The sequence below is a fragment of the Bombus vosnesenskii genome, unplaced genomic scaffold, assembly GCF_011952255.1.
Source record: "Bombus vosnesenskii isolate JDL3184/JDL3185 unplaced genomic scaffold, Bvos_JDL3184-5_v1.1 scf7180000013357, whole genome shotgun sequence".
NCBI classification, from domain to species: domain Eukaryota; kingdom Metazoa; phylum Arthropoda; class Insecta; order Hymenoptera; family Apidae; genus Bombus; species Bombus vosnesenskii.
Window position 1 is genome coordinate 646,719 of NW_022882991.1, and position 24,674 is coordinate 671,392.

The window sequence follows — 24,674 nt, forward strand, 5'->3', positions numbered from 1 at the left end:
TCACGCGTCTTATCTGTCGACGACTCATTGAGAGTCATTCGAATCCTTTGGCTTTCTCAGACGCTGAAAAGAGTTGAAAAAAGGAACATATGCATATTATCTAACGCGAATTTCACGAGAGAGGGACTGTGTACGAGTCATGCCTTGATTGCCCCGGCACGAACAAACTCGTAATCAGAGGCGTGATTGCGATAATATTTGCCCTGTGCGATATTCTAACACCGGCGCAATGTGCGGTCTTGTGCATATCTACGCTATCTATTTGGATAAAGCGCGTCGGGAAGATGCGTTTCATGCTACTTTTCCAAGTGATTCTCTTTAATCTAAATACTGCTTTTAGCAACGAAATTCATAGATTTTCACACGCGATGAAAGTGTTACTGGAGGAATTGAAATGGTAAATGATGCTAACTAAGTGACAGAAAAGTATAAGTGAAATGTAAAATGAAGGTAGAAAATGAAGATAAAATGAAATTTTTAGTAGGAAAGGATATAAATTTCATGTGGATTACGGTAGAAAAAATTGCAAGCGCTGGAATAATTTATTTCAGGTCCTAGGATTATTACGAGATAAAGTTAAAATCAAAAATGTCAACTTAAGAATATACATTCTCTGTTAGTACTAGGCACCTTCTAGCAACCTTTATAACCTACCTACCAAAGTTTCAAACGTAAAAATATATTACGAAAGATGAATATTGAAATAAAGAAGAAAAATATATTATATGAGATGAATATAAGTGTGATCAATTAATATTAAAAATACGAGTTTAAATAACAATTTAATTACATAATATAGTAAAAATACAAACATGCATTGAAATAATCCGTATTATCTCACGATTACAATAATCATGGAGATTTCTGGGAAAAGGGTCAATTTTTGGTCAAATAGTTGAATTATAAAAGTCACTGCAACTTGAAATGCAATCCAACATTATAACAGGAGAAATAGCAGTTCGATCAATGACAATATTGGTATCAGAATATCAAATGGAAACTGCGGCAAAAGTAGCGCATTAAACGAGCACGAAATTGAAGCACGCGAGTTGAAAATAGAAAGGGAACGCGTACTCGCACGGGATATGAGGAGCATTATGTGGATTGACACGAATTACCAGAACTAGTTGAGGAGTAATGAATCTTCTATCCATGATAGAGGTCTGCTAGTTTCAACAAGTATACATTTGCATTCTAAAATAGAGGCCATATAGTCAGTCGTTTATCAATGCAAAACGTATCAATATAAACCGGAGGATACGTTGTTTCTGACGAAAGCCTTTGTGTTTCCTTCGATTCGTAATTTATCAATTACTATACACACTTAGAACTATCAGTTAATAATACAGGAGATATATAAAGTTTCTGAATAAGATTCCTACTTGAAGCTTGGTAGTTCTATTTTTATTTAGGAGGAGAGGATTTAATTTGCGGTTGTATCTTTGCCTTATTCTCGTTGAAGAATTACCTTTGACTTTTATAAAACTACGCCTGCTTTTTAAATGTCTTCTTTGTTGACTTTTCAAACATATCCTCCAGCTCGTTGTGTTGTCCTTTTTACTCTCGTTCTAAGTTTGCCTTTACTCTAATATTCTTTAATTAATTAATTAGTTGCCATTAAGTACTTCGTGTATTGTTCAATGATTCAATGATACATTTGTTTGTTGATTCAATCGGCCCGATAATTTATTTTCATGTTTGTTTTTAAATAAATTTTATATAAGGAAATTATAATCGCATAACAACAAGAATTACGTGTATAAAGTGCAATACTTCTAATCATTCAGCCAGTTTCTTCACAGTCTTTTTCTAGAGTTTTTCTTTAGAGTCTGATCTTCCAAATGAAGTTTAATAATTTCCTAATAACTAATCAAATTTACTCTGGTTTTCTCTCGATATCCTAATAGTTATAAACGGAGCTGTATACAGTATAATCTTCTGAAGAGTTAAATTAAAAGTAAACAACGCTAAATTTTCTTTTATCTCTTCACGAGCGCAGATAAATTGTAATATAAACGTTTCGTTCGACAAGCTGCTCTGTTAGTTATTGCGATGTAAAGCAGGTAGGGATGCTAGCTGTTTAGACGAAATACTAGTAATTTAAAACGAAAAGCGCCGACAACCGCTCGAATCTATTCGCTCACGTTTGTAAGTTACGGTGCATGCATAATTGCGATTTCATTTGCACCGAATAGGGCATTCTTAATGTCTTTTAATGAAATGTAGCCTGGAAGAATTTCATTTTATTCGTATCTCGGCCTTGAGGCGACCGTAAGACTTGTGTCTGAATTGAGCAGTTGGAAATAGGAACGGCGGACTCCATTCACTTCCCGCTAGTTTCTTCGTATTAAAGAATGCTTTTTCCCCTCTTTTTTTTAAACGAGATGCGGAAGTAGAACGTAATCAGTTTTCGTTATTTTCTCTTAATTCTTTTTCACGCGATCATAATAGCATTAATTATAATTATACAAGAAAATGAAATAATCAAAAAAGAACTCAGAAATAGTTCAAAAATAAAATTTACTAACAAAACAGAAAAGAATTAAAGTTTATCGAATAGAAAAAGATAAACGAATTAAATGAAAATCAAATTTTCTGAAAACACTCCATCAGTTTCCGTGATAGCACTCATAGATGTACGATAGTATGTTGTTCGACCCTGTTTCTTGTACAATTCCATTTCTAAGTTAAATAACAGGTTGCATGTAATCAGTACATACAAGACTATCACATCTCAAATATCTAGGATGGTACTTAAGATAGTATTCATAAATATGAAAACTGAGATCAGACAATAGCTTGTACGGTCTAGGATGTATCCCCTTTTATAAATCGAAAGCAGAACAACCTTGAACGTAACTTTTGATGGCGGAAGACGCAGCACCCTCGTGGTTAATCACTTTTTTAATTGCTTCTTGGCGCGACTAAGATCGGCGACGGTGAATCGACGAGGATAGGAGTTGGTCGAAACACGTATATATCTTTCTGCTTTTTTACTTTTTGTTCGTATGCTCACGAGGAAGGGATGAAACGGGAAAAGCAAACAGCGTCGTGGAAAGCTTTTACGTATCTCATTTTTCCCCTCCGCCGCTTTAATCGACGATGGACCCTTTTGCTGGAAGTTTTATTTGCAGTAGAAAATTTACTCGTTTCCGTACGACGACGATGGAGCGTGCGTCCGACCTTCTGCAGTGACAGCAGAATCTCACCCTTTCGCCCTTCTCTTCTCTCTCCTCCGCTTTTGCCTTGCCTTTTTGTTTCGTTTTATTTTTTCCACATTTTTTTTACCCTTTTTCCCTGGAAGCAGTGCGTCGAACGACCGCCACGAGTCGAGCACTACTCAAACTTCACTTCTATGTGCGTGAGTTATTAAATTTTACGGGAACAGGGGAGGCCAGGCGGCCTTGCCCTTCGAAATTAATATTTCATCCGTTTCCGAACGGATGTCCTTCGCGCAACGCGCCAACGTCGCTGAACTGTCTTGCCGTTAGTTTTCTCGAATGATTCATTTTAATGTATGCGTGGAAAACAGTTAGATATACGTGGAGGTTGGCGGAGGATAGGGGTATTAATACTTCGGAGAAAAATTGAAAGGATCAAGTTTAAAGACGTTATCTTATAATACCGAATTTTATAAAATTGTAATAACTTGCAATTGACGAACTACGATGAAATCAATAAAAATATCGAATTGGGATTGGGATCAAGTTATACGTATAAAAAAGTTAAGATATATGCAGCTTGATGAACGTTTGACAGTGTGAATTTTGAAAGGAAACTAACAGGTGAAGGTATCAAGAATCAAGTATTAGATTAAGTTGTAACAAGTTATAATAATTAACTAACTACATTGGAACGCGTTATTCTCACTATCCATTATCTCAAATCGATGCAGCAATCTCGTATTAATTCACTCTCCAATTATAAACCCCATAATTTCCTTACATAAGTATTCATAATACATATACACTACCACTCGATCTTCCCACATTAAAACTTGTTACAATCCTTGTTATTCTCAATCAACACTAAAATACTACACCGTTAAATCTGTCAAAACATCGAAAAGCATCTTGCACATATCTTACACACCAAAAACGAACTAATTACTGTCAACGCAATTTTAAAATTGGAGCCTAATAAGAATTTCGAACGTTAGTACCGAGAATCACCGGCAGAGTGCGCAGGTATCGCGACCGTGGCGCGGCGAGCGGCAGCGCGGGAGTGGCAGTATAGTTTCGGACGCCGTGACGCGTGCTTCGGGGATGAAAATTGCTAGTCGTTTTATTGACGATACACGATCGATGTGTGTCTTCGCTGTTCGTGTCATGCATTGGTACGATCTACGAACGGCCACACGTGTATATCCGATGAATATCTGGGTGATCTGCGCGCGACCGGTTCGTCGGTAGTCGCGGTTTGTTGACTCGATAACGTGGTCCCTCGGTGTGTTTGTTTTCCCCGTGGAGAAGTGCAATCATCTGTGGATTACCCCGAGCAGCTGCAACGGACAGGTTATTTGGCCGGTCGGACAAGGCCTCGTGTGCATCCACGATCCGTGAACTAGGCTGATCGATCGACGTGCTTCAGATTATATTTACCTCCGGCGACGCCAGAGAGAGGGAAGAGACGCGTGAGAGACGAACCTCGTGATTTTACGATGATTATTAACCCTTACGCAAGCCTCGTTTCTGCGCACCGGAACGCGCCCCAATTTTAAATTCGACTAATTATGCGCCATTTACAGAGGACGCTGCACGACATCGCGCCAATTCGCACCGTAGTAGAGATGTAAGGCTCGAGATACAGTGTCTCCAGAAAGTAGTCGTGTACTTATCGTAGAAAATGTTTATATATGTGTCGTGTGTGGTATGTAGAAAGAAAATTTTGAAATTTCAGTAGCACCGTGTACATTGGTACGAATATATCAGATTTTTATACGTTAATGGAAAATTTGAAGATGTGTAGAATACATATAATATGTATGCAAAAATAAGTAAAATATGCAAAGTATAATACTTGTAATGTTTAGTAGGTAAAATGGTTCTATGCTTAGCTTTAACTTTTTTAATGTTACACTCGCAAAATATGAATTTACATAAATATTCGCAGCCTGTTCGGAAAATTCGTAACAAAAGTTAAGAAAGATTTAACTGAAAAAACTTGTAAAATAAATTACTAGGTGTAAGTTCATGAGAATATCTTGACAAATTTTCCATTTTCTCCGGTAACGAATTTCTTCAAATAGCAGCTTTTATAAGCTATTCAGAATATTTAATTTCTTATTTGTATCTTTCGAATACATGAAACGAACATACGAAATATATATTCAAATAGTGAAATTTAAATAGGTTTTTTTTATAACACATACGATATAACCATATAAATTTTCCATGGTAAGTGTTCAAATGCCTTGCCAAGCCGCTGTACGTGTAACACTTGAAAGTGATCGAGAAACGAGGTCGGTGTCTGTTTATAGCGGGATGCTTGAACGATGAACAGTGATTAATCGCGTAAGGGTTAACGTGATATTGTTTACTTGAAATGAATATTTTTGTCACGTGTGTTATAAGCATCTTTTTGGTTGCTCCAATATTGCATAATTGTTTAGATGGTTCTGGTTAACAGGTACACAGATATTAGAAAACTGAAAAGTTCTTACGTTGATCTTTTTTTTTGGACTGTTTCGCTTTGTGTGACCTCTGCTACTTTATGAAAGCGTTATTATTATATCAGGACGAAAATTAAATAGACGAAAATGAAGCGTGATAAATAGGTCACTCATAATACTAATGCTTCTGTATACTATTTATAAATCTATCTTTTCTGTGCTTTAAAAAGCTGTATGTCCAATAATATTCTTGTTTTAAAAAGAAGCAAAGATAGAATCGAGGTAGGTTAAGAAAGAAACTTATTCGATAATGAGGTTAAAATTTTCTCTATTATCTGTCCATCAACTGTAGAGTCTCTTTTATTGCTCGAGATAAGATCGCTGTATCTTCAGCAACGAGCTAACGTCGAATAAAAACGATGATTCATCGTAAAACATTGAAAATTAGTTAGGAAGTTACATAGTCAATTACAGGAAATGTTATTCGCGTCAAGCTAATAATAATTTTGTTCTTTCCAAAGGAATTTTGAAGTATTTCTAAACACGGCAGATCGTATCGAGAATGTTGAATTTTACCTTGCAACGTGTTCTTGCGTTAATTTAGTAACCTAATTAAATACGCGTATCTAATCAACCCCTTATTATCGCGAATATCGAAGATAAATTTGCCACCATTTTTACCGTGAATCAGTCGTTCTCCCTCGTTGTTACGCAATATATCGACGTTTTATAATATCCATATGCTCTTCCTTGAAGTAATAGACGACTATCGGTGATATTAACATTGTATTTGTAAACTGAAAGTATCGTCTAATTTATTAGTAGCAATAAACAATTATTTTTGATCAAGGCTCGAATAAATGTTATCGATTTCAATGATTTACGATATTAAAGGAAAATTTAAAAAGTTTTTTTTTAGTCAGTTTTTAACATAACGTAATTTCGGTCAAGTTTATTTTTATTACATCTTATTATAGAAAAGGTAATATTAAAAAATACAAAATTTAGAGGTCTAATATCGGTAATCTTATCGTTTTATGTTAATTACCTCATAAATAAAAACTGAACCTTTAATTTTTTGTTGTGCTTAGTTTTATAACATATTATTTCTAGAGATATTATTCAAAAAGTCACAGACTCTTGAATTTCCCGTATTAAATTTAACTTTATTTACTAAATCTCTAAAAAAGCTGTCGCGAAAGAATTCGAACAAAATTTTCAAACTTTTTCTTCAATTTGTCTTAAATGATCGACTTGTAAATATTTTTTCTACGTGGAGATCCTTTTGATTTTTCGGACTTCAAATATAGAAGTTGTATTTTCGATATGATCAGAAATTCTCCAATTTTTCATATAATATTTTCTTAATATTAAATATATATGACTCTTGCCGTGTCATTGTTGATTTTTACAAACGATTTGATGAAAATCGTGGAAAGGGAGAATTACGATAAATTACCTGGCATCATATAATTCGTTTTCTGATAATCAGTGAGTTTCATAAAATTTAGATCCTTTGACGATGCACGGTTTTATCGATATACATTACGCGCGCGTATAAACGACGAAATAATTTAAATCGAAGAGATACAGGCTCGGTGGATACAATTAATTGTTTCGTAATTAATCGCCTGATGAGAAATTCCCTCTCGTGATATTTGAAAACAAATGTCGGATTAAAACTGCGAGATCGGAGAAAGATTAAAATTTCTTCGCGAGAATAATTCTGCAATGATCAACCAGGCGGTTGTCTGAAATTATGTGGAACATGAATACGTAAAGTGGATTAACTAAAAAATTGAACAGTATCATTTCGTTCAACTTAATTTTATTTTTCAACTTAATTTTCCGCTTCTTCAGGATTATTGGCATATATAGTGCGGAAATCTTTTAAACCATCTAATGATAAGTTACTGATATTATAATGACAATTGAGAATATTTCAATTCCTTAAATCACCAACTTTTTTTAGAAATTCCATGATAAATAGAGCTCCAATCTAAGTGTAACAGGAAATTTATGGGATCATTTAGATTGAGTCAGAAGAGGAAGGGGAATAAGAAAAATAAGAGTAATCTGCTGTGTGAGAAATTGAATAGAGAATAGGAAAATCTACAATAATTATTAATGCTTGGATTTAATGTTTCTTAAGAAGTAGGTAATGACGAATCTATTAATTCATCAAAGTAAAACATTTTCAGTTGATGTGTGATTTTATACTTTTGCACATCGTCATACTTGAACGTGTCTAATTTCGATATTTATTCAACTCAAACGTAATTTCTAAAAATATAAATCTATGAGCAGCATATTATTTTTCTTAAACTTAAAATAATAAACATCTATATAAATAGTAAATATCTTTTCTAGTCCTAATAAATTCATGTTTGAATACTTTGCATCTCTTCAAATATCTAATTGTAATGTTGCAACCGTTCTGTTTTGTTTCTGTTTTTCTACATTTCGACAAAAGATTTAGCGAAACAAAGAAAGAAAATAAACGAGCAATATGTTAGAACAAATATTATTCGCAATGAAGAGACTGATGATCTTTAACAAAAATATTGTACAATTTCAGATGTGAAGTAGCCATACCTTTTATGACAACCAATGTCTTAATCCATTAAAAATTGTAATATATCGTAGAAGCTATAAAATACTGCATTATTTCGTCGATGCTTTATGAAAATCTATCAATTTAAACGAAACAGCCTTGGTAGTTCATTTTAAAAACTTTATCGAAGTTTCCCGCTGTCGCCACACTTTATTCGCAATAAAAATGTTCATAAGCTGGTGCTGAACTTCCTAGTCACGCCCTGTTTTATTAATCGCCGATACAACTAACGTCGTATCATCGTGTATGGTCGTTTTCTTTTCCACAGAACACAATAGAGCGTGGATTCAGAAAAGGTTAATGTATTCGAAATAATTTTTGACGCACCCTAAAACTCTACTGTTCTCTCTTTCACCTTTCTCTATTCTTCTTGCTTTCTCTTCTTCATTTCCTTTTCCTTTTTTTTTTTTTTTGCGAACGATTTTAACATTAAACGAAATTCTCCCGGGACTCCGAACAGCCCAACAAAGAGATGTAAATTACGATCTCGGTCGGCTGTATTTTTTCCTACTTTTTTTCGTGTTTGCTCTGGCTAGAAAAATATGTGTGTCAACAGGAACTTCCCGCGGTGTGCACAGTGCACTTGCACTTTTGAGCACGCGTTCGTGATCCTTGACCTAATTGACATTGTTCTGCCACGTGATGCTGCACCAGCGATTCATTCGAATTCGAACCTAACAGCAACCACCGCTCTGTGATTGCATTTCAATTTGAAATTCGCCGAAATTCCCGCGAATATGCGATCCGATGTTCAAAATCATTGCTAACGAGAACCTATGGTTTGCATTGAAAATGAAGAAATCAGAAATTTTCGGAAGGTCATTTGGTTATGGTAAAAATTCTACATTTTTTGTGTTTAAATATTTTAAAGGGTTTATTTTAAGTTTTGCCTGAAATTCTGGAAATATTTCATCGATGAAAAATTTTGAATTCAACACGTTATGCGTATGTAAACTTGTTTGATCGTAGGATATTTTGAGGCGAAGGATTTATTTGAAAACTGCTGCATTTATTATTTATTATACTTCAAATTGTTGACATAATGTCGAGCTGAATGTTTTTTGGCTTATAAGTAGTTCCGAAACGAACTGAATTTTATTTTTATGACCAACGTTTAACAAACCGTTAATAAAGATTCTAATTTCTAACATTAGCACGAGTTTTGCCTCGCGATAGAACTGCAGTACAGAAATTCCTTTCTTTACTGGCTTCGATCGTAAAACACGTAACATAGCAAAATTCGTAAAAAATGTGTAGGTCAATTACGTTCTGTGGCTCTATATTGTTATATTTCCTATATCTCGAAACACCAGTTATATTTTGGAAAAAATTTTGAAAGCAAGAAATGTTACAACGAAGACAGTAATAATGTTAAGATAAACCTAATAATAGTATACAATGGTGTAACGTAACGCAACAGTAGTAACAAGTAATAACGTTGCAATAAAATGGTTGAGGACGAAGTGAAATTCGCGATAGAATTTAAGTTGTTCTCATGCAGCAACTGTACCATCAATGTTCCAATTGTTATATTTTCAGACTTTTGCAATGAAACATTGTAGAACGATGTTACGAGTATTGTTACACATTTCTGGCTCTCTTTCGCACAATTGTACATTTTAATTCTCGTATACCTCGTATTTTTTTACTAACAATAGTTACACTTTTAAAATTTTACTTTCTGTGATTATTCATGTATCCGTAATACATTATTCGATAAATAGAAAACATTAATTAAATAAACAAATTCTCCTTTTTCGTTTACTAATATAGTAAAGAACATACTCTGTTAGGATATGTTTTCCATCAAGATTTCTTGCATTTTTCGTACAGGTACACAAAAATACGTACTTTCAACTCTTCATAGAAAATAAATGTTAATAATTATGTCACTTACTATGACACTGAAGCTGTGCGATTTGTAAAACTATATTTATCCCAGCTTCTCTCACACTATGCTGTGTAAAAAAAAAAGTTTGAAATTAAACGGTACTTTTCTCTGAGGGGAATATGTTGGAGATGCAGTGAATGTCAGTTTGAAAGTTGGTGTAGTTGGAAACATAAATTGTATATTTTAATGAGCACGTTTTTAACGTTAAATACTACTAAACCAATCAAAATGATTCATATCAGATTAACAAACTTCTGCAAACTTTTTCTTACCTGTAACCTGTACTATCTCATAGAAAGGTTATAACCGCAAGAAAAAATTTCTTTTCTCAGCAGCCATAATTCACACGAACAATTTCGATCGCGTGCTAGTAGTTTTCGCGTTGGAGAAAAATCTCGTCACCAATTAAAACGAAATTGTGGTACGAACCAAAACGCTTTCACCGTAGATTTCATCTGAATTCGAAGCTGGCCGAACATCAGCCATCGTGGATACTTTCCACGTTGCCTCTTCCATCCCTATCCTCGGTTATGAACGTTATTTGAACGCGTGTAACGAGAAAACGGAAGTTACGAAACGAGCGTCCGCCAGTTTCTGATTTTTATCGACGTCGATGCAATTCCTCCGACACGGCCGCCGTAATATTCGTAACGCTGCTAGTTTCTCGTCTCAGATTTTCGTCCGAGACATTCCTGCCTCGAAATAGTCGTAGTTTTGAAGTTACAGGCATCGTTCCAGGCGAATATTCGAAAGGAATGGTCGCGTAGGTGAAATTGAGCGAGTTATTCGGATGAATCTCCTCGTTTCGGTGGAGGTGAATCGAACGAGATTTCATTTTGTTTCTTTACGATCAATTTTGCGCATTTTGGAGAGAATACGATGCTGGTCGGGGGAATATGTTGTAAATCTAACGAATGTCGGTGCATTTGAAAGCGTATGCAGATGGAAATATAAATTGTATATTTTGCTGAGCATTTTATTAATATCAGAACTACCGAGCCGATTAAAATAATTAATATCGGATCGTTAAAAATATGCAAATATTTTTCATCGTTTCTGAAACAATTCTAGTTTATAATTTTAGTTGAGAAATAAAGAAAGCATATATAAATGTTTTATACAACTTGTACAAATAAATAAAGAAATAATGTACACAGATTAGAGATGCGAATAAAAGTTACAAAATTGCTTTTATAGAGGATTTATATATTTGTAAATGCAATAAAGATTGCTAGTGGTACGAACTAATTTACTAATGTAGAATTTTCAATGCATCAGGGAGTTCACTTTTATTACAGAATAGTACAGCGGATGTAGTGTTTCAAGTGTAACGTAGTGAATCGACAGTTTCTCATACAGAGTAAAACGGTGTGGTTGCCATTACTCAGTCTGTGCGTGAATGCGTAAATAATCGACACAATGGGGAATCGAAATCAGGAAACAATACGAAAAATACCAAATTTTCCAACTGAAATCAAAATTTTAACTGATAAAACGTAATATATAGTATAGTTCAATCCCGATGCATAAATAACATCAAATCGAAGATTAAATAAGCATTTCTTATTCAGCACGTTCGAGCGTAGGCGTCGTAGAAATGAATTTATATCGAAGTAAAATTTTGATTTTATTTATTATTTACTCTGTAAATTTATTTTAAATAACATTATTTGGATACCAATATATTTGGAAAATCTGATTTCTCAAAATAATATTTGCCAATTTATCTGTACATGTATCCTTGCTTTCAAATATAATGATTAATTATTTTAGTTGACCAATCGTTTATGTATAACATTTCTTTATTTCTCATTTTCATGCAACGCAAAATGTATTAAAATCTGCTACGTTTTATACAGAAATTAAATACAATTGTATCACTTTTCGTACGATATCGGCGGTCGTAAAGATGAGTTGGCAATTTTTCGTTACAGTTCGATGGGGCGCTGGTAATTTGTACGTGTTGGAAGTCTCGCGGAATGGTTTTTCGTGGCCATATTTTGTCACGGTTCGGTAAAGAAGTCTCGAAGTGACGTAAAACATACGCGGAGTGGGAAACCGATGGAAAACACGTACTTCTAGACTTCTCCTTTCTCGTTCACTCGATATCTCTGCTTAAGATCGACTTACAGACGTCTCCCGTGACTTTCAAGAACGTCGTGAATTTTCCTTTTCGGTAATATCACGTTAAAAAGATTACTTGTTTTACTATAGTAGACGTAATACATGTTGCGATTCATCGTCGGTTACACTTTTCACAAATTATCCTTTGCTAGTAAAATATTTTCGTTTAGAAAACTAGATGTAAAATTGAATAGACGAAAAACAATCCATGAATTGAGAAATTGAATTATTAACCTACATTCAAAGCTTTGTATTTCAAAAACAAAGAAAGGTAAACAAAGAGAACTAATTTCATTTAATTTCCTTTTTTATACGAAAGTAAATACCGCGCAGAAACAAAGATTAGCTTACCTCGTTCCTTTCTTTCTGAAATAATGCAAAGAAAACAGTTCCGAAAAGTTTCTGCTTCTTAACCGACCGAGTCATCGATGCGTTTCATACGCATTGTATCGTTACAAAGTCGAGCTTACTTTCGCGGAAAAGCTACAAGCTGCAATCGAGGCAAGAAAAGGGCTGTATGTGCCACGCAAAGCGGAAGTCTCTCGACGCGCGTGGTACACGCGTGGAAATGTGTTTTTTCCTCTAGCCATTCCTGGAATTCTCATCTGAGAGTCGTCGAAGACTTCTAAGGTCGAAGCGAGAATTCGTCTTACTCCGAACCCATCGCCGAGTAGAATCGCCTTTTCGCGAGACGAAGATCCCCATATTCCTTCCGCTTCCGCTTCCGCTCCGACGATGACTTTACAGCGATGTTGTGAATTTTTCTTTCGGCCTTCGAAGTTTCGAGAAACTTCGAAACACGCCAAATATACAGGAACATCGCGATATTCGTAATATTGCTGACAGAAGCCTCCTTTATTTAAGTCACTTAACAATTTTGCGCGAGCTTACAGATTATTTGTATCTTTCTCCCCAATATTACATCGAAGACTGTTCTTGTGCATTTGTACGATTAAAAAAATGGAGTCTGAATAGGAATTTGTTTCACTATTTAAATGCAACCCTATCTCAGATCTTCGTCTTTTTTTAGAAATAATTACGCGTTAGTTACTTTTGTAATTTCTTGTATTACGAAGATTTAAGAAACGTTTAGCTCCTTCAGTTCTAAACGTAACATTGGAATCAGATTGTAATTCGAATTTTCAAATTATAAACTTTGAAATCATTCTTTTCTTGTTCGAGTACTCGACTAATGCTTACATTGTTGGAGACAGATCCAATTGCTGCAATTATTACAGCGTCTCATTCTAGTTACTTCCAGCTGTATTATTAATAAATGTCTTAAAACTTTCGAGCGAGGTTGTACATACATAGTACATGGTAGTAGATACACGTAACATCAGCAAACGATTCGTTCTCCAAGCGGAGCCAGAATGGTCGATTCTTATATGTACATAGTCTCAGCTCTGTCGGCTCTCCTCACGTTTTGTTACACGTCGTTGCTCCGCTTCCTCGTTTCTCTTGCTTTTTCGCCTCGTACGAGCGAGTACATGCGCGCGGCCTCTTATTTCTCTCAAGTGGAGCGCGCATCGCATCACATCGCGTAGAAACACCGTCTGGACAGTGCAGAAACAATACTAAAACGCGTCAGCCAGTCATAATTAACATGTTCACTGTTCACGCAATAATCACGAATATCTGATTCTTTCTGGAGATAACTGTTTTATCCTTGGATAGGACAGCGATAATGAATGAACGAAGTTTTAACTTTTTAAACTTTGAGGGTGAGAGAAGTAAACCGACGTTTTCCATTTTAGTTGATTTCACATATTTTTGAAAAATGCGCGGGAACGTGTACAATATGTTTCGCGATATACCGTCAACGATGTGCCAATTATCGATGAATGTATTTTGTCCAGAAAACCATGTCGTTTCACTGACTTTTTTTTGGAAGCTCAATACGATTCGCGCGGTCCATGTAGGTGAAGTTTTCACAGCAGAAAATGTCCTGATTTCGTCATCAAGAACACGTAAACGTGGAACGATTGCGTTTATTAATGCGATTATTTTGATTGAAGATAAACAACGGCGATCGTTCGATTGGAGAGCTCGATGAAATATTCGTCGCTTGCCATTTCCATGGCTCGTGTCTCGTTTCGTCGCAACCCTTGACGATGAATTTTTCAACAAGGTAACCGCCTCGTGTGCAACATTCAAATTTATTTAAATCTTCCTTGAAACAGAGAACCAGAGAAGGAAAGTCTCGATTTAGCACGGTCAGAGTCAGCTGGTTTTGTCTCGTGAAATGATAATATTGGGGTTGTTGGGAATCTTTTATTGGCTGTATAGATGGCGAGGAGTGAATTAGAAATTGGAGCAATTGTTTTTCGTGTTTAGGTAAGAGCGACGTTAAATTTTCAATTCTATCATCGGTGTAGAATTATTATTTCATGTCAATCTTCATCTTGTAAATAGAAAGATAAAAAGACGCTTCTTAATAATTTGAAGAAAAACTATAATATAAAATTCAGATTACAAATCATGAATATCCCTAGGAATTGTCTCATATTTTTCAGATTTAAGAAACTTCTTGAGCAGAGGAAGGTATTATTGAGTCGATGATTTCTGTCTTTATTTTATTATCTTGATCTTCTTTAGATAGATAGAAATACTTGTTAATTAAAAAAAAGCCTTCCAAAGACTACTATCCTTACTCAAACAAAGAAACTTTCTAAAAAACATTCCTAGACAGATGTTCCATCTAAAAATATATTATATCAATATACAAAGATAAAATGGACAAAAGGATCAATAAGTATCATATCTCATAAATAAACTCACTGTTATATTCCTATTAACCTTTATCCATTGTTTGTCATGATGATATCCACTCCTTAATACTTTTTTCTCTCCACTCATTCGAATGACCTCTTCTTCGAAGAAGCCTCATCATCGGTCGATATTCTGCATAACTCACGCGGTCACGAACAGACGAATTTCAGAGGCTTTAGCCTTGGTGTTGTTCAGACGCAGGGTTAATTGCGCTATGGAGATGACGTACCCTTGTTACATAACGTCATTTCGATATCAATTCATCCGAGGGCGAAACACCACCATGCTATTCCTTGCCACTGGTAGATTTCAACCGATTTGCAATTACGAATATTAGGGATCGCCGAAACTCCGAGGATTCGCGATTGGGTGATTCGCGAAACGAGCGGAATTAATCGAGTTCGACGCATGATAAAATCGACTCGATCGTGAATATGTTTGCCAGAATGTTCCTCCGACTTATACACGCGCAGTTGATTTTATTGACGCCGATTATCGATGCAAGTATCGATCATGCTCGTCAGATGGTTTGACTTTTAACGTCAGGCTTTTTATGGTCGACGAATCCGTGACGAGTTTAATCTGATTAAATCTGTGGCAAGCTGTCCAAGTGGAGACTCGATGCTGCGTTATTAATCTTAAATAGCTGTTTCTGGCGTGTGGAAAATATTCTTTGGGGCGCCGTGCTGATTATTTTCATGGTTATATTTATAAAAATGTTTTACAAATGTTGTACAATGAATCTTCAATTAATATGACGAGATTAATATCGTATGGAACAAAGAAATATAAATAAAGTAAAATGTTTAAAAATCGTAACAATTTTCATCTATGACCCAACGATACAAAGTAAGAGTGAAATATTTGCTCTTAATCTAAATATTCATTAACAATGTCAAGTTTCTTCAAATAATTACAAGACGCTCCCAACTACTAGACCGAGGATTTATGCAAATTTATGAACACGTTCAAAGAAATAGCAACGAAACAGAAATTTTCCTCGCTCTCTGATTACGATAACAAATGCTTTACCTTGAATGTACATTTGTTACTATACATGTTTGCGTCTCTGAATTTTGTATGAATGCATTGACATTCAATAAATGCATTCACAGTCTAGATATCACAGTTCGACTCGAAACGCTATTTCCTCCATCCAAATCTTGTTTCGCGTATATCTTCCCTGGAAAAATTCCAAATTATCTCGATCGAAGACGCAAGTAATTCAAACGAAGTTTGCCAGATTGTCGTTTTCTCCTCGTTTTCGTTTTCCCTGAAAAATCTAGGATTCCGACACGTGTGGCGGATCAGTCAACGAGGCTGTTTCCTCTACGAGAGCCTGGTAATTAAGTTGCTAGCAGTAGCCAATAGGACGCTCCTTGTTTCCTGCCGAAGGATGAACACGTGCGACAAGCTTCTAGGAAGTATTTCGACTCGTTCAACCTAGCCTTTCTTTCCTGACAGCTTTGAGTGCTGATGTTACATAAGACAGACGCGGATACACCCTTTCTCTTTTTTTTCTTTCCCCGTCACTTAATTTAGAATGTTTACTACACTACGAAACTGATTAGATGGAGTAGTAGCCGGGTTACTACTATTTGCGTCATTAAAAAATTAAACATTGGCCTTTTTCTTCGACTTTTTTAAGCTTGACTTTGTTTCACGCGCTGCTGAAGCAATTTTAACGATATTTAATTCGGTATTTTAGTATATTTTTAATTATATGTGTATTTCAATTATGAGTTTGTACGAGTTGTATAATTTGTATATTATTTTACAAATCTGTAATTTATTTAGAAACTCTCTTCGCACAATCCTATACAATTTGTATCAAGAAATTCGTGTACGAAGTATACCTGTTTCTTTTAGTTGATAGATTAGTATTAAAGGATTAATCGTTGAAGCGGAACAAAAAGACAGTACGTTTCAGCGAATTTCAATTGAGGCACTGAAAAATCAGACTAATTAATTTTATTTGCTCAAAATTTCTTCCTTTCAGCTGTAGAATACACGATTATGTACCGTTTCGTTTATCGAAAATTCAAAATTCTCTAGTGCAAATTAATTCGTTTGACTTCTATACGAAGAAAAAATATTTGAATATTTAAAAACCCAATAGCTTTTAATTTTTGCAAGTTTTTGTGTCAGTCGTAGTATTTTTTACATTTACATTCTGATTCGTGTGGCGATATTACGATGATTTAAATATCTGTACGAAATCGGCGTTGAATATATTGTATTTTCATAAAAGCAAGTAGAGGTAAATAATGTACGGTTTACGGTTTCGGTTTCGAAATACGCGTACAAACTTTCTTACGTACGTTTCTACGAGTATGATTCATTGTTTTGGCATAAGCGAAAGTGCAGTATTCTTTGCTGCAAACAAGCGGTATCCTTTTTTCTTGCGTAAAATTCTAACCAGCCACGATGCTATAACATTTTGTAAAGTTTTCTTCCTTACGAATAATTGTTCGCGATCTAATACGTATAGAGTTTCCAACAAACTTTAGATCCACGTAATCTCATTCTGTTTCCAAAATCTCTTTAAACTGTTCTTTTGACATTGTGCGAGATTTATGAATTAACTTTTCTGTAGATTTATTATTACAAATATCTTTGTATAATGTACTCTCATATATATCTACATATATTTTTACAGTCTAACTGTACAAACACTCTTGTCTCTCGTTGTACTTTCATAAAATCGTATGATCGTTGTAAATTTTCTCGAAACACGAGCCACCGATCCAGGATTACAGAGCAGGATTCTACTGGACAAAAAGCGCGTAGTAAAGGGGAAGTAAAAGGGAAAATCCATTCATCGGATTCGTCATCAATGAATTAAAATTGTTCGACACCGGTATCGTCGTCGATTCGTGTGCAGATTCCAATCAAAGAATTTCAATACGTATTTTCTGGCCTTGCGAACGATCCTCTTTTGTTTTCGCTGCCGGGTGAATTTCGGGGCTCGAATTGTGCAACAGAGAATTTCAGGATCGATTCACAGGTCCTCTATCAACCAAAATTCCTTTTTGCTCTTACGAATTAGGGATGGGATCGAATGTACGTCAAGTGGTATCGGTGAAAAGTGGTCATACCTTTTGTGAGTATTTGAAAAACAAATAGTATCAAAGAAGAATGGATGTTTGGCCTTTAACGAATGGCATCGAATGAAGCCGCGAATAGACTGATTTTACTCGTAAAAACATATAGAAAGCGTAGGAGGGTCGATTGATGTCAGACTTCGTTTTTCAAAGTGATTAAATTTGAAAATTTTCTGGATCGGCCACGAGCACTATTAAATTTTGGCTATTTTATTTCAAATCTTTTGATAACGGAATAATAGTTTAATTCTATCGCACTTTCTAAAACAATCGACGAATTATCGTTATAATCTTTTTGAAAATCATCATAAATTCTACCATAAATGGAACTATATATTCTAATACATAATTTTAACTAAATTTAAGGAAAATGAAATTTCCATGAAAAATTACGAGTTAGCCGGTTCATCCACTGTAACAGCTTCGACACTAATTCAAGATTCAAAGCTCTTTCGGCTTCAAAGCCATTCAAACTCAAAAGCAGTCCGGGTGAAACCACGCTTTGCACGATTGAAATGAAAATGAATCCATTACGCGGTTGCGCTGTCAATAATTAATCGACGACGAATTAATGGAATTAATTAACCGATTGTTCGTAGCGGTGCAACTTCAGTTTCCATTGGGATAGAGAGAGACTGAAGTAAAAGATCGATTGTACGCGATTATCGTCGTTGACTACTTGAATTTCGATGCGTCTCATCGACTCGATTCGTTTCGGTCGGACGATAATTTTAATTTCACTATCATTGCATTGCCATCAGTCGGTACACGGCGATTCTCTCGCAGTTGCTCGAACAACCGGCCTTTTACGATGAGCAAGCTGTTAAATGTTTCATTGGCTTTTAGGCAACCGTCGTTTAGATGCCTGCTTGCCTGTATAAGAGAGGGGAAATTTGGTTTCTGTTGCGATGGGGATAAATTTGAGGTGGGATGAATTTGTGAATCCAACATAATTTGCCTCGGTAACGGTTGTTCATAAAGATATCGTATCAAATACTCGGCATGTTTTATATAAAATTATGTACAATTATTTATATAAAATTATATAATTATCGTAAAGTATATGAGTATTGTAAAAGTGTCTTCCTATATATTTTGTATCATACTTTGTTTATTTCAACAAATTTTTGTTGTAGTTAAACCAACGAGACAGTTAAAGTTATAAAATCAGTTTGAGTTTGAGTGGCTTTAAAACCGAGACGGTTTTGAATCTTGAATTAGTGTCGAAGCTGTTACAGTGGATGAACCGGCTAACTCGTAATTTTTCATGGAAATTTCATTTTCCTTAAATTTAGTTAAAATTATGTATTTAATTCTAGCTTGTGTATATCTCGAGCTTACGGACATTTATATAAATTAGTATATGATTCCAACACAAAATGATCAACAAACTCGGTTAAAGATTTGTTTCGTCTACTAAATATCATAATATTAGCTTTGTCTTGGATATTTTTTCATATTCTTCTTATATTTATACCTTCTCAGCGCGCAGTCGAATTAAAAAATTCTCAATAAAAGAATCAATAAGAAATTATGGTCGAAAACCGACCCATAAAGCAGAATAAGCATTAAATATGCATACGAGTACAATGTCCAGGGATGTATTTCCCCAAAGACGTACATTAATTAAAATTGATGGTTGGATAGAACATCGTTGGAAGATTCCAATTAACTGTCGATGATAACGATTAAATTTTCTTACCAGCGTTACCTGGTGTACGAAATGCTGGCATTATCGATTTTTTCGCCTATTTTTCCCCCTTTACCCCGTTGAGCTGGGTCAGTGGCCTGTCAAGGGAAGAGAGAAGAGGATCTGCCTCTGTTGGAGCATGAAGGCGGATACACCATCAATTCGCCGATGCTCTTCGTAAATATTTGCAACTGGCTGTTCGCTCGGCGGCTTTTCAGGGACGCGACGGCGTAAAAATCGCAACGTAACGCGTGTTACGTAAATATAAGCGCGTACCGAGGCGCGACGAAAGGATTTTCGGCGAAGCACCCGTAACCCGAGAACAGATGCCCCTTTTTTCATTCACCTCCGACCCCATCGCCTCGATAGAGATCCACTTCACGGGGAAATTTGCAACTGTTTCGTTTGCCCACTCCATTTTTTTTCTCTTTCTTTCTTTCTTTGTTCCCTCTGAATATTGTCCGCTTTTTAAGTTGCTTCGATGTACGTATAGTGTACGTAATAATAGACGTGTGTAGATATATTTATTCATTTATTTATGAGTTTATTTTGAAGCAGTTCCGTTAACAATGAAATACAGTATATATAGAGATTAATTCCTTTCCTTTTGTTTAAATATTGTTAAAAATTGTGTATTATGAATTGATCTCGTTTTTTATTTAGTTAAGATCTTTGAAAATCCAAAAATACACCGAATTCACGTAACACGCAAAAATATATAAAATATTCAAAATATAGTTAAGTAATTTTCTATTTAGGTTCCATTTTGTGTAAATATTTGCACTTTGTTAACGATATATTGCTAATCACTATCCCCAATGTCTATTATCCAACGTGTATTATGTTTTTCATGATTTTCTAATCGAATTAATTGAAAGCTGATAATAGGAGATATCGATTTCAGAAAACTGATTGGTACATAGAAAGTTGTTTACGTTGCTCTCAGTTTTGTTCGCTTTTTAACTGGCTTCGTTGTGTAAGGTACCTCTTCTCTTCTTTACTTGAGCGATATCCGATCGCTTTATCGGTTTCTCATGGTTTTTTACGTTGAAGGTTGAAATTTTGCTAGTTGAAATAATTGCAGGGCGATAGTAAAACTACAGTTGTTAGTTTAAGAAGGGTGATTAATAGGTTGATAGTCGTTTCTATTACGTAACTGGAAGTTCTGGCGGAAATTAATTAAGAATTTTACGCGGTATCTTTCCATTCTCGAACAGTAAATCGCTCTTCAAATATACGATTCCTTAATTAATTTCAGTGACGTAGAAAAGTTAGATTATTAAAGGATTGAAAGTACTATTTCTGATTCTTTGGGAATTATTTTTATTCGGAGTTTATCTTATATTAGCTGGAGATCGTTTTATATAAATTGAAAATATAGAAAGAACACTTTGTTACTCGAAGTTGACAAGTGGATTATTTTTATATAAACTTTATATAAACTATCTTTTCGTTATTTCTATATAATCTTAGACTTAAATAGTTTTATCGTTACAAGTTTAGATTATTAGATGGTTGCAATTATTAAAATATCCTTTATCAGGTGATTAAATAACTAGATCGTTACATGACTGGAATTATTACTTCTAATTCTTAAAAATTTATTTTTGTTTCAAATTTATTTGATATTAGTTGAAATCCACAAATCTAAACCAAAGGGTACATTGCACATTCAAAATTGACCAGTATATCTGATCAATGCAAACATTCTGTTCCCTTTTTATAATTCTAATTACAGACTGCGTAATCTCCCTAATAGCCTTATCGTTTTCTTTACCCTGTCTGTAGACCCTATCGATTTCTATCTATCTCTGTATCTCCATCCATGCGTAATTTATACAGCTATCACGTGTTAAAAAATTAAAAATACGTTCCCCTGTCAATAACAATAAACTTAAATACTCGGCCTGGTAACTGCCGTTAAAAATTAATAACAACAATGAAATACGAAACATTTTCGCGAATTAGCTCGAACGTTATCCTTTATTATCGAAAAATTGTCTCATGGTAATATCACTCGTGAAATTAAAGCTCTTATCTGACGCGCGCTGGATATTTCGAAAATCTCTTTTCTCTTGCCAGCCAGGTGGGATTTAATGAGAAATCCGTGAACGAACTGGCATAATCGCGCGCTGCAAAATTTTATTCGCGCTTTATCACCAAGAGGATACGTGGTCTCGCTTTGTTCGGTGTAATGAAAAAAAAAAGACAGACCGTTGTCTATTTTTTATTCATTAAAAGTTTCGGCCCCCTTGCATGTCCGCTCAGCTATGCGGTTACCCTGTTAAGCAGTTACGAAGGTGTGTTAATTAATCCTAGGCTTTGAGCATCTAAATATAGGTGGGAGTGTGTGAAAAATATCGAAGAAGCGTTCTGCAAAAGTTTCTTTGGCAAATTATATAAAAAGCCAGGCAAACGTAGTCAACTTCTATGGGAATTCATCGTGTAGCTGGTTATTTTAACAGTGGATGAACCAGCAAGGAGTAAATAAATGTACGGAGGCCATGTGGTAAATAGATTGCGGATGTTTGTGCATTTATGGGAAATTTGAAAGTGCAAAGATGTATAGAATATTTTTAATGTGCAAAGGTGTACTCATAAAATTAATGGAATATTTAGTAGACGAAACAAAGTTCTATTTAGGATAAAAATTTTTACCAAAATCTGGAGTCTTATTAGATGTTGCGAACTATCTCACTTTGTTTCGTAATTAAATATGTATTCTCTTCATTTTCGACTGTCACAACATTTTTTCTTTCAAAATTCCGTGGATTTATCACACTGTAAACGAGGAAATTGTAGCAGCTCTGCACTAAGAATCTGTTAATTCTAGAATTGATAAGTTTCGCCTCAACGTAGCACAACAAACTGGTTAGTCGTTGGAAGAGTTCGTGAAATGAAATGGAAATTTCTTTGATTAAATATAATCGCGATAATTGTCTCATTTAATTGACGCGCGTAATATATTTACAAAAGTTTTTTAGAATAAATATTCAGATATTTTCATAAATGATATTTTATTTGAGAAATAGTAAGTTTTATTTGAAGGAAGAGCAGTTTATGTGCATCAACCTAATAAAGGTGAATATAAAAGGCATTTATTCTTCACTTCCCACTGTTTTTATGATATATGAAGAGATGCCAAGGAAATATGTCTTATTTATCAATTATTATTAATGTCAGATAATGTCAGTACTCGAATACACGTTGTTGATGCTGTTACAAAATAACAAGGCCCATACTGCAATTTCTCTTTTGTATATGTCGTCCTTTCACCATGGATACATTTTCATCGTGAAAATCTATAAAGCTCTTGTATTATTTGTGTACAACGTTATTAAATGTACGGGCTCCCTTTGTGCAACATTAGTACGGTGCAATAAAAAGGAATAACGAGCAATTAGTATGGAAAAATATATTAATTCAATATAAATATTTAATCTGGAGTGTATGTAACACACACACATTTTGCCGAGGAAGACTGTCTTTTATCTTGGTTGTTTTGCATCTAGATGCGCCGTTTCGTTTTCATAGTTCGAACGATGCTAAGCAGATTCGAGAATAACGAGCAAGAAAGATAGAAATTAACCGAGAAACAATAGCCAGCGATTGCTGGATTCCCGCGAATTCGCATTAATATGTAAATTACATAAATGCATTTCTGTATTATTTTGCTTATATACTCTTTATGAATAAGAGGAAAGAGGAAGGTAGTTAGTAAAAATACCATATTCAATAGTCAATAACAATTTAATATATACATAGATTGAAAGATCTGTTCATTCTATACGGTGTAAAGATCGGTTCATTCTATACTAGTTTTCATTAGCAATATTTGTATTACGTCATCAACTAATTATATTGCCATTAGCCAAGCTTTTTTAAGAAACCACGTGCAATGATTTTTATTGTCTAGAAATTTATATCGTTAGACATTAGCTTGTCTTGAAAATTAGTAGAGCGCGAAGATTTAGCTGAGCGGAGAAATCTTGCAAAATAGGGAAGCCATTCAGAAACATATTGTAGAATGTTCTAATAAAAAACGATTATGAAAGTGATATAACAGAGCTACTTAGATGATAGAAAAAGTTGCGAGAAGGAATAACAACAACGTTACACCACATTACAGTAATTACAAATCAAGACCTACGAACCACAATTACATGCTTGAGAATGGCACAAACTTTCTAATACAACAAATTAGAGACGAAATAGTAGTTGTAAAGTACAGAAAGAGATAAAATGAACATAGATATTGTTTAAACAGAAAGAGGAATCACAAAGAATAAATATTTTACATCTGTATATATAAATAAACGGGGATAAGAATAAGCGTTTCTTCCAACTTTCCCACGTCTCTTCGCACTTACTTGAAATTAGCACGTGAACCATATGACAATTATTAAACAAATTCATCATCGGTGTAGACACAGGTTGGGAATGCTGCGTAAGCTGCCGGCTTCTTCCAATATTCTAGCCCCAAATTTATGGCCTCCAGATTGCTCCGAATGGCAGCTGAGCCTTGGCAAACACGCACGTAGATTCATCCTGACATCAACACACGTTTGTATGTACACACGTTTCAGGTTGATGGGTCCAAGCACGAATGACACTCCCTCCAGTTTGACCGGTTGGCTTTCGATTCATCCGTTGATTAACTAGCTGCATGCGTCCAGAGCTTGCGAACATCGTTGCAACACACGTGCAAACGTAGACCAACGCGGAGTTTCTTGCGTACGATGGACCCGCGTAGTCTGTGTTTCTCGTTATTAAGAGGTGATTTAATTGCAAATCGATTCGTAGTCTCGAGTCCTGGCGAAATAGGATGGCGATGACGTTGGTTTGGCTAGTCAGCTCTTTGAATCAGA

General features: G+C 34.9%; 1 pseudogene; it reads left to right on the plus strand.

Annotated features, from left to right (window-relative positions):
- The first annotated feature begins 4,213 nt into the window (after nt 1-4,213).
- LOC117237099 overlaps nt 4,214-24,674 on the plus strand; it is a 122,768-nt pseudogene continuing 102,307 nt past the window's right edge.